This window comes from Orycteropus afer, unplaced genomic scaffold (assembly GCF_000298275.1).
Source record: "Orycteropus afer afer isolate SDZICR_OR568_19922 unplaced genomic scaffold, OryAfe1.0 scaffold00152, whole genome shotgun sequence".
NCBI classification, from domain to species: Eukaryota; Metazoa; Chordata; class Mammalia; order Tubulidentata; family Orycteropodidae; genus Orycteropus; species Orycteropus afer.
This window is the reverse complement of record NW_006921739.1, coordinates 1,032,151-1,044,267: the sequence shown is the minus strand read 5'-3', so window position 1 is coordinate 1,044,267 and position 12,117 is coordinate 1,032,151. Positions and strand designations below refer to the sequence as shown.

Here is a 12,117-nt window from a genome sequence, read left to right as displayed (position 1 = left end):
TGGCTGTAAGCCCCATAATTATCATTAATTACTAGAATTTAGCAAAAAAAAAAAAAAACTTCAAACTTTTCGATTTGGTGGAAAAAATATATGACTTGTAAAGAAAAAAAATTCACATTAATAGTTTCTTTACTTTCAAGGAGCTAGAAATTCTAGGAATGTGTGAGACTGAAGTATGGTGAATTTCTGGTCTTTCAGTCCCTAACTTCTAGATTACAATTAGTGCTTTTTCTCTTGCTCTTTAACTTGGGTTAAGAATTACAAGTTCAATGAGATGTTTGTTTTGAGGAGGGAGTTTCTAAAGGGTTCAAAGTGTAATCGGTCTGGCATGTTTTCTGGTTTAGAAAGTCCCTTGGTAGTGGCGGTGTTTTCAGCTGTGGCAGCAGAATTTCTTTATCTTTGTTACTCATTGGATTTGCGTTAGAATGATACTTTTAAAATTCGTTAGACCAGTAATAATGAAGTGGTATTTAACCTGATACTCAGATGACACCATGTATTCTCATCACCATGGTCTGTTTCAAAGTTCCACATGAATAAAGGACCTTTTCATTCTATTCTCTGCCTGATCAGCTGAAAGCTACTATTAGTGTGTGTGTGTGTATATATATATTTTTTCAGTCACCTATCTCCTAACAGCACATTCCTTAGCCCATAATAACTAATGTTTCTGGCCAGAACCCTGGTTTAATGGTTTTTCAAATTTATATCCATAAATGGGTCAAGTTGGTTTAGGAAACAAAGCCCAATACAGATTTAAGAAGGACCACACTGCCTCACACTCAGCGTGACTGTGAGTTCCCAGCACAGTGCCTGGCACATGTTGTTAGTGGCCATGGAGTCGATTCTGACTCATGGCAACCCCATGTATACAGAGTAGAACTGCACTCCATAGGGTTTTCAAGGCTGTGATCTTTGGGAAGCAAATTGCCAGGTATTATTTCTAAGGCATCTCTGGAATGGGTTTGAACCACCCATTGAACTACCACTTTCAGTTAGTAGTCCAGCACTTAACCATTTGCACCACTAAGGGACTTTACCTGGCACATACCAAAGCCAAACCTACTGCCATCGAGTCAATTCCAACTCATAGCGACCCTCATTGTGTTCTCAAGGTGGTAAATCTTTATGGAAGTAGATCGCTCAGTCTTCCTTCTGAGGAGTGGCTGGTGGGTTTGAACCACCAACCTTCTGGTTACTAGTCAAATACTTTACACACTATGCCACCAGCTCTCCTTACTTAATATGTTGTTGTTGTTGTTATGTGCCGTCGAGTTGGCCCCGACTCATAGCGACCTCTCCTTGGGTTTCTGAGGCAGTATCACTACCGAACTAGATTGCCCAACCTTCCTTCCGAGGAGTGGCTGGTGGGTTTGAACCGCCAACCTTCTGGTTAGCAGTCAAGTGCCTTAGGCACTACGCTACCAGAGTTCCTTACTTGGCATGTAGGTCTCATTAAATATTTACTGAATGCATGAATGGATAAATAAATGAAACTACTAGGGTGTCATGAATTCCAAATGTACAGTGGGTTAGGTGGATCCAGAGCTAACAACACAAAATAAACTTTTACTAAATTTTATTTCATTTTTCAAAAACGTTTTCCTGAAAATGTGAACATTTTACCTATAATGTGAAGTGCAGCAAATGGTGAATACTAGGTGGTCACATTTCTCTTAGTCTGGATTGTAAGCTTTCTTTAGTTCTATTGGAACCAATTTCATGGTTTTTTTGGAAAATATTCTCAGGAATCTCCCTTATACTTGTAAGCCCTGTTTTTGAGAGGACATCTGTTCTTTTGGGGTTTGAGTTGAGGGTGGACCCTTAATATGATCATTATTCTGGATGCTCTGAAACATAGCAATGCTGTCTTAATAATTACGAGAATTTGAATAAAGTTAAGTAACTCATCTGTGTACTTTTTTTCACTCATGCATTCTTGGAATGGCAGAAAAAAACATGGAAATACTTATGGACATTGTTATTGTCGATAAGTGCCGTTGAGCCCATTTTTGACTCATAGTGACCGCATGTGACATAGAACAGCCCATAAGGTTTGTTGGCTGCATCTTGATGGAACCAGATCACACGGTCTTTCTCCCGGGGAGCTGCTGGGTAGATTTGAACTGCCAACCTTTTGGTTAGCAGCTGAGCACTTAACTGTTGTATCATCCAGGTTTCTTTTATAGACATATTTCCCATTTAATTCCTTTCCAATTTAGTAAGTTACTTTCTGTAATCATTGCCCCGAGAATGAACAGGATAGGAAAAAGCAGGAAAAAAAGCAGCTCCTTCCTGACTTTTGTATTCTATGAGGCATAGAAAAAAAAATATGGGGGATTATAGAAAATCCTAAAGGAGTTCTGATGGTGTAGTGATTAATATGTTTGGCTACAAACCAAATGGGTTTGAATCTACCTGCCACTCTGTACAAGAAAGATGGGCAATCTTAAAGAATTACAGTCTAGGAAACCCAAGGGGGCTCACTATGAGTTGGAATCGACTTGATGGCAGTGAATTTGGTTTGTTTTTTTATACAATTCTAAGGGGCAATTCTGCTCTGTCATAAGGGGTCACTATGAGTTGGAATCAACTTAACGACACCCCAAAACAACAACAGAAACATAGCTGTATAAGAATAAGAGCTCCACAAGTTGGGATAGAAGGCAGCACAGAGGGAAAGTGATAGATACTTGGGAAACAGTTGTTAGTGGATCTCAGAGAAAGGAAGTCCCGCACCTTTGGGCTCAGCCTGGACTGGGGAGCAGAGGAGGGAGCAAAAACCCTATAGATTTGTGAAGTTCAAAAGAAGAGACCTGAGTCTTGTCTCCCAGGTAGAGAGTCTAGAAAGTTCAAAAACCCCAGAGAAGCAATAGCCTTTGGAGAGTCTCATAGATGCCCCACTGTAGTGGGACCGGGAGTTTGATTCCCAAGAACCAAGTAGATTAGAGACCTACCTACTTGGAGGAGGCTTGAAGGTAAGAAAAACACATCACAAAGGTGAGTGGGACATATGGGATGATAGATGTCTCAGCAGATAGTAATATAAAGAGAAGACACTGAGGAATAGATGGACTTCCTCCCATGGCTTCCAACCCCAACACTTTGGATTTATAGAAGCTTCTGCAATTTAGGTACAATTGCAGGTAAAAGTTGGAAGTATCCTAGAACTGACTGAAAAGTATATGTGAACTGCTGTATGAAAAGTGAATTTACTCTGTAAATCTTCACCCAAATCCTAATAAAAAAAAAAATAAATAAATAAATAAAAGGGATATAAAAATAGAAAAAAAAAAATTTTATAGAACTGACTGAAGATTTGCTTTTGTTTTTGTTTTTCTACCATTATAATAGAAAGGAAGATTTAAAAAAAAAAAAAAAAAAGATTGCTTAGTTGTAGAAAAATAAAGCTCTGTTTCTTGTATACTTGTTGCAATAGTTAAGTTGTGTGTCAACTTGACTTGTCCTGGTTTTGAGTGGTTGGACAGCTGGATGTAGTTATTCCCCGTGATGAGACTGGTAATAAACTCCATGGTGGAATCTACTGGAGCAGCTGAGTAGCTGCCTTAGGGATGTGGTCTGCCTCTAGTACGTAAGCAGCAGCTTTGAAGAAGGTCTCTAGTTTTGGCACTAAGGAATCATGCATGTAACCAAGTTATTGTTCAGCAGCCTGCTATATTGTCTGCCAATCTGGGGACTGTTAATGGACTTGAATTAGTGGACTGTTATGTGGTTTGATAGTTTGGGGACTATGCCATGATACTTGTCAACCTGGTCAGCCTCAGCAGTCAGCAGCTGCCTAAGTGAAGAGACGCCTCCAGCTCCAATGGGCCGGGAACAAGAGGCACATCTGAAGCCCAAGGTCAAGGGGCTTTTACCCAGCCCCTGGAGCTGGCACTTTGAACTCAGACTTCTGGCCTCCTAAACTGTAACTGAATACGTGCCTGTTTGTTAAGACTACCAATTTGTGGTATTTTATGCTGCAGCAGCACTATAGAACTTGTACACTAAATTTTAGACTCAAGACACTTAATAAAATAATAGTGATTAATACTTATTGGATGCTCATCCTCTACTGCACGAGGCATTGTTCATTGTTTTAAGTGCTTTATGTGTATTAATTCATTTAGGGACCAGCTTCTCTGCTTTTGAACTTTGTTTTGACTTTTATATCCCCTATTTAAGAATATTGAAAAGTACTATGGTGTACTTTTAAAAGGAAAATTTTTATTTTATTAGTAAGAATGCCTTTTATAAAAAAAATTTTATTATGAGTAATTTAAAACGCATACGAAAGTAGAGAGGAGCTCTGGTGGCATAGTGTCTGTTGGTGGCATTTGCCGCTAACCAGAAGGCTGGAGGTTCAAACCAACCAGTCACTCCTCTGAAGGAAGACTGGGGTAGAAAGAGAAGTATAAAATACCCAGTAGACCCATCTGCCAACCTTAGTTATTATCATGTGGTTGTTGTTAGGTGCCATTGAGTCGGCTCCAACTCATAGCAACCCTATGTACAACAGAACAGAACACTGCTGTGCTGGGTCCTGTACCCGTCTCACAATCCTTGCTATACCCGAGCCCATCATTGCAGCTGCAGTGTCAATCAATCTTGTTGAGGGCCTTCCCCTTTGTCATTGACCCTCCACTTTGCCAAGCATGATGTCCCTCTCCAGGATATGGTCCTTCTGACAACATGACGAAAGTAGGTGAGATGAAATCTGGCCATTCTTGTTTCCAATGAGCATTCTGGCTGCACTTCTTCCAAGACAAATTTGTTCATTCTTCTGGCAGTCCATTGAACTCTCAGTATTCTTCACCAACACCATAACTCAAAAGCATCAACTCTTCTTTAGTCGTCTTTATTTATATTTCAGCTTTCACATGCGTATGAGGTGATTGAAAATACTTTGGCCTGAGTTAGGTGCACCGTAGTCTTCAAAGTGACATCTTTGCAATTCAGTACTTTAAAGAGGTCTTTTGCAGCAGATTTGCCCAGTGCACTATGATATGTCGTTCTTGACTACTGCTTCCGTGGGTGTTGATTATAGACCCAAATAATATGAAATTTTTGACAACTTCAATCTTTCCTCCATTTATCATGATGCTGCTTATTGGTACAGTTGTGACAATTTTCATTTTCTTTGTGTTGAGGTGTAATCCATACTGCAGACTGTAGTTTTTAATCTTCATCAGTAAATGCTTCAAGTCGTCTTCACTTTCAGCAAGTATGGTTATGTTGTCTACATAGTGCAGGTTGTTAATGACTCTTCCTCCAATCCTGATGCCGCGTTCTCCTTCATATAGCCTGGCCTCTCAGATTATTTGCTCAGCACACAGATAGAATATGTATGGTGAAAGGATACAACCCTGACACACCCTTCCTGATTTAAACCATGCAGCATCCCCTTGATCTGTTTAAATGACTGTCTCTTGGTCTACATACAGGTTCCTCATGAGCACAATTAAGTGTTCTGGAATTCCCATTCTTTGTGATGTTATCCATAATTTATTATGATTCATACAGTTGAATGCCTTGGCATAGTCAATAAAACACAAGTAAACATCTTTCTGGTATTCTTTGCTTTCAGCCAGTGTCCATCTGACATCAGCAATGATATCCCTTGTTTCACTTCCTTTTCTGAATCCAGCTTGCATTTCTGGAAGTTCTCTGTCAATATACTGCTGCAACTACTTTTGAATTATTTTCAGAAAAATTTCACTTGTGTGATATTAATGATATTGTTCAATAATTTCTACATTCTGTTGAATTATTTTCTTTGGAATGGGTACAAATGTGGATCTCTTCTAGTCTGTTGGTCAGGTAGCTGTCTTCCACATTACTTGGCATAGACAAGTATGTGCCTCCAGTGTGGCATCCATTGGTTGAAACATTTCAATGAGTATTCTGTCAATTCCTGGAGCCTTGTTTTTCCACCAATTTCTTTAGTGCAACTTCAACTTCTTCCTTCAATACTGCTGTTGGTTCTTAATCATATGCCACTTCCTGAAATAGTTGAACATCAACCAATTCTTTTTGGTACAGTGACTCTGTGTATTTCTTTCATCTTCTTTCCTGCATCATTCAATATTTTTCCCATGCAACTTGAGGCTTGATTTTGTTTTTCAGTTCTTTCATCTTAAGAAATGCCAAACGTGTTCTTTCCTTTTTGTTTTCTAACTCCAGGTCTTTGCACATTTCATTATAAATAACTGACTTTGTCTTCTCAAGCTGCTCTTTGAAGTCTTCTGTTCAACTCTTTACTTTGTCATTTCTTCCATTTGCTTTAGCTACTCTCCATTCAAGAGCAAGTTATGATAGCTACGACTATCAACTCATAGCCAATCACATTCATATTTTAAATTAAATCCTAGACATCATATCATTTCATCTATATTCAGTACATGTCTCAAAAAAAAAGGCTTAATTTTGTCAAACATCCAGTGTTCAAATTTCTCCAATTATCTCATAGATTTTTTTTAACACTCGCTTATTCAAGTCAAGATCTAAATTGTGTCCACATATTGCATGTAATTGATGTATTTTAACTCCCTTTTATTTTACAGGTTTTCTTTCCTCTTATTTTTTTCCTTGAATTTATTTATTAGAGACTCCAGATCATTAGTCCTATAGAGTTTCCCACATTCTGGATTTTGCTGATCTTCATTGTGTCACTTAGCATGTTCCTCTGGCCACTATAATTCCTGTGTTGTTGTTAGCGTCTGTGGAGTCACCCCAAACTCATTGGTATGGAAACTCATGGTGACCCCATGAACAGCTGAATGAAACCCTGACCAACTGTGTAGCATTCTCAGATAGGACCTTTGTGAACCACAGGATTTTCATTGACTGATTTTTGTAGATTGCCAGCCCTTTCTTCCTAATCTGCTTTAGTTTGGAAGTTCTCCTGAAACTTGTTAGCATCATAGCAACACATAAACTTCCACTAACATATGGACAGAGCTCTGGTGGCATAGTGCCTAGGGCATGTGACTGCCAACCAGAAGGCTGGCGGTTCAAACCCACCAGCCACTCCTTGGAAGGAAGATTGGGCAATCTTCTTCAGTAGAGATACTGCCTTGGAAACCCAAGGAGGAGGGATCGCTATGAGTTGGGACTGACTCGATGGCAGTGAGGTTTTTTTTTTTTTTTTTTTTTGGCTGCCCATGAAGCACATTGGCTAGGAATTGAACATGGGCCTCCTGTATGGAAGACAGGAATTCTACCACTGAACCACCAATGCCTCACAAAATTTCTAGAGTTACTGCTAATCTTTAGCCTCATTCTTTTTGTCTGTTTTCTCCATCCTTTCCTCTATGCATATATCTACAATGTCATTGAGCCCTGACTAAAAACAAAACAAATGAAAAACAACAGCCCCAAAGATTTGGTGGTAAGAGAAAGTCATCTTTATTTTCACTGACAATAATGTTTTCACCTGCACAATCATTCTGTTGAATAATGAGCTCCTGCCTTCTGCTTCCACTCTGCAGCCTGACCATACATCCAGACATTTATTTATAGACGATTCACCACTTGTCTCAAAAATTTTTATTTAAACCAAAATAAACATTTACACACATAAAGCATTAATTTGTCTTGGCTTCTGTGTCCTTCTCCTGTGTTTCTAATTTCTTTTTGTTTATCAGACAATGCCTGGTGCCCTGGGATCTGAAATATGCAAATCTAGTCCCCACTCACTTTGGGATTGAGGTCATCCCTCAGGGAATAGGTTTTCACCTGATTAAACATACTGAATGGCTGATTTATTTCCATTCAGACCTCATAGAAAAGACAGACTATCAGAGTCTCCCCCTGGGAGAAGGTGAGACTGATTCTAGTCAGCATTTGATATGCTCACAGCTGAGAACTCTTGAAAACAAAAAGAGGAATGGAGAGAAGGTGTCCTGTTGTATTCAAAGTAAGTAACTCCAGTTTAAAACAGGATAAACCACCCATAGATTGGAATACTGAAGTTCATGTGCATGAATTCTGAAAGGTACTATTCCTATTTTAGGTTTGACTTTGGGTGATAATAAACCAAAAAAAAAAAAAAAAAAAACCCAAACGCACTGCCATGGAGTTGGATCTGACTCACAGCGACCCCTCCTTAGGTTTCTGAGGCCATATCACTACGCAAGTAGATTGCCTAACCTTCCTTCCAAGGAGGAGTGGCTGGTGGGTTTGAACAGACAGCCTTCTGGTTAGCAGTGGGTGATAGTAGCGTGGACTTATTTGGCCTCAAAACTTTCTCATCCCTAATAGCGTAGTGCTGAAGGCACTTGACTGCTAACCAGAAGGCTGGTGGTTCAAATCCACTAGCCAATTCTCAGAAGGAAGGTTGGGCAATCTATTTCCGTAGTGATACTTCCTCAGAAATCCAAGGAGGGGTCGCTATGAGTCAGGTCCAACTCCACAGCACATAACAAAAACTATACTTTCTAAAGTCTCTCCAAACTCTGTTATGTAAGGCTAGTATCTATGTGTATGCTAGTCAGCTAAATAGGAGCTCTGGTGGTATAGTGGTTAAAGCATTTGGTTAGCGGTTCAACCTCACCAGTCACTCCCTGGAAGAAAGATGAAGCAGTCTGCTTTAGTAAAGATATACCGCCTTGGAAATCCAACAGGGGTCACTCTGAGTCAGAATCAACTTGGTGGCAGTGACTGAGTCAGCTAAATACATCTTTAAACTGACTTTGCTATAAATAATTCCCAGTTACATGTATCTTCAAACCTATTTTTTTAAGAGTACAGTTATTTTTATTATTGCATCTGAATTATAGTTTATATCATATGAATTTGCAAGCAGAAAAAAGTGTAGAGAAATGAAATTTCCAGACCATATTACTAGGGGGAAAAAAAAAAAAAAAAAACATTTTGTGTTGAATGACAACTTTTGAAGAAAAATATTGGTGTACTTAGAAATAGAATTGGTGACCATTTCTGGATCCATTAGAAAGACAAGGACAACAGAAGGCTGTCATTCAGTTACAAACCCATGTGGAAAGGTGAGATGTGCTCTATAACTGAAAATAAGCAGATCCTCCTGTATATACAGATTTGAGGAGAATAGAAACTAGACTATTGGGGTGTTATGAATTGTATTGCATCCCCAAAAAGTGTTGTTGCAAATCTTAACCTCTGTGCCTATGGTAGGAGCTCTAGTGTTCATTGGTTGAAGTATTTGGCTGCTAACCAGAAGTCTGGCAGTTCGAACACACCAGCCACTCCTCAGGAGAAAGATAAGGTAGGCTGCTTCTGTAAAGGTTTATGGCCTTGGAAACCCTATAGGGGAGCTCTACACTGTCCTACAGGAATCCAATAGATGGCAGTGGGTTGGGCTTTTATTTTTTTCCTTCCCTCATGCCTGTGGTTATAATCCCATTTGGGAATGGGTTGTCTTTGCTGTGTTAATGAAACAGGATTGGTGTAGGGTATATCTTAAGTCAATCTCTTTTGAGATATAAAAGAGATTAAACAAGCAAGTAAGCAAGCAGACTTGCAGAAAGATACATGTCAAGCCACATGGAGTTCTCCAAGGAACCAGAAAACAGAAGCTGAAGAGATAAGTACCTTCCTCCAGGGCTGGCACAGAAAGACTTCCCTTAGAGCTGGCACTCTGAATTCAGACTTTAGCCTCTTAAACTGTGAGAAAATAAATTTTTATTTGTTAAAGCCACTCACTTGTGGTATTTCTGTTGTAGTAGCACTAGATAACTTAAGACATTGGTTCAAAGGGGAACATAATACTTTTCTTTATAGGCTTTGCAGCTTACAAAATGCTCTACCTTATATATTCTGAGTCCCTGGATAGTGTAGTTAACAGCTGCTAAACAAAAGGCTGGCTGTTCAAGTCCACCCAGAGGAACCTGAGAAGAAAGGCTTAGAGATCTACTTCTGAAAAATCAGCCAATGACAACCCTATGAAGCATAGTTCTACTCTGACACACACGGGTCCATCACCACGAATTGGAGTCCACTCAACAGCAACTGGTTTTGGTTATATTTTCTTATTTTAACTTCATAACAACTTTGTGGAGTTGTTATTTCCCCATTTTAAAGAGGAAGAAAGTGAGAAAAGGAGATTAAGTGGTTCATCGCAAAGTATATACCCAGTAAAGTATAGGATTTGAAACCATTTCTTTGGATGCCATATGGATGCTACCTCCACTCTCTGCTCCAACCATATGGTCTTTGGCTACATTCTTCCAGGTTTACCTCTCCTGTGTCCTTCCCACTGAGCTCTGAGCTGCCTCTTCTGGTTAATGTAAGGATAAGAATTAGGTCTTTCTCCTTATTTCCCTTTGTTGCACTGATTGATATCTATTCTCTGGCTAGTGCCTGTCCTTGGGCAAGTTGCTTCTCCCCACTGGGCAGCATTTTCTTCATCTTTAAGATTTCTTCTACTTGTTAAAGCCTCCATTTTTTAAAATTAGAACTTAAATTTTTAAATATAATAAGATAATAAATACTATTTCTTAAGCACTTTTAGGAGTTAGGTACTGCACTGGGTCTTTTACATGCACTATTGCTAACTCAGTACAGCCTGGCTATCTTACTCTTATTTTATGGTAAGACCCTTGAGCCACAGAGAGGCTAAGCTGCTTTACCAAGATCAAGGTCCTCATCCTCTCTCTCCTGAACCACTGCAAGAGCCTCCTAATAGGTCTCCCTACTTCAACATTTGTATCACTCTTTCCATTTTCCACACAATAGTTAGATTGATCTTGTGAAAACTGAAATCTGATCAAGTCACTGCCCTGATGTCTTCCCATCACACAACTTTCCTTCTTCACACTTTGTACTAGTCAGACCAACAGCCTGGTCTGATTTCCAGATCCTGTGAAATTGTTACCTTACATGGCAAAAGAGACTTTGCAGATGTGATTAAGGATTTTGAGATGGATTATGCAGATGGGCCCAATATAATCATCGTTGGGTGCCGTGAAGTCAACCAAACTCATAAGCAACCCCATGTGATAGAATAGTACTGCTCCATAGGGTTTTCTTGGCTGTAATGTTTATGGAAGCAGATCACTAGGTATTTCTCTCATGGAGCCACTGGTAAGTTTGAACTGCCAGGCTTTTGTTTAGCAGATGAGCCCTTAACTGTTGCTCCACTAGGGCACCCTAATGTAATCATAAGTGTCTTTATAAGAGGGAGGCAGAAGGGTAAGTCAGAGAGAGATTTGCAGATGCCACACTGCTGGCTTTGAAGGTGGAGGGAGGAGCCATGAGTCAAGGAATGCAAGTAGAACAGATTCTCTGGAGGAAGCATCGCCCTGCTAATACCTAGATTCAGCCTAGTGAAACCTTTTTCAGACTTCTGACCTCTAGAACTGTAGAATAACAAATTTGTGTTAAAACACTAGAATTGTGGTCATTTATTACAGCAGCAATAGGAAACAAATACACACTTCTATGCTGGTCTTCTCCTGTTCCTCAAACACACCAAGCTTATTTTGGCTTCAGGATTTTTGCACTTTCTTGCATGGAGTGGTCTGTCCCAAGATCTTAGAATGACCAGTCTATCCAGCCCACCACTCTGGCACACACCTTATTTTACTTTCTCCATGCTGTTATGACTGAAGTCTCCTTATTGATTGATTTGTTTTCTTTTTGTCTTACTCAATGGGAGTATAAAGAGAAGGATCTTATCTATCTTGTTCATTACTGCTATATGCCCAATACCTACAACTGTGTCTGTTACACTGTGTCCCTTTGTCTTACTGTAGGCAGATACGAAGTGATTTTAAAGGAAAATAAGACTGAAAGTAGCAGAACATGTACACAAACTCAATTCTATTTACTCCTAAACATTTATAAGATGAGCCTATTGCAAAATCACTTCTCACTCAGTAGAAAGTTTCTCCTAGAACCTTGCTAGAAGTTGGAAATGAGGCAGAAGTTAATACATTCAGAGAAACAGTAATCTTATCATGTCTTTCTCTTCACTTTGTTAGTTGTCACAGAAGACTTCTAGGAGCCAGAAAAGAATGGATCCATAATATACATAACAATATGCAATGTTATATGCACATAATAAATCCAATACTTATATTCTATTTTCATAACGGGAAAACTTGAATGTTCATTTAATTCCTTTCCAAGAGGTCTGAT

General features: G+C 39.3%; 1 non-coding gene across 1 annotated transcript; it reads right to left on the bottom strand.

Annotated features, from left to right (window-relative positions):
- Nucleotides 1-7,169: 7,169 nt before the first annotated feature.
- Nucleotides 7,170-7,240, bottom strand: TRNAG-UCC. The gene has a single exon. It is a non-coding gene; the product is annotated as a tRNA-Gly (tRNA).
- Between the last annotated feature and the right edge of the window lie 4,877 nt (nt 7,241-12,117).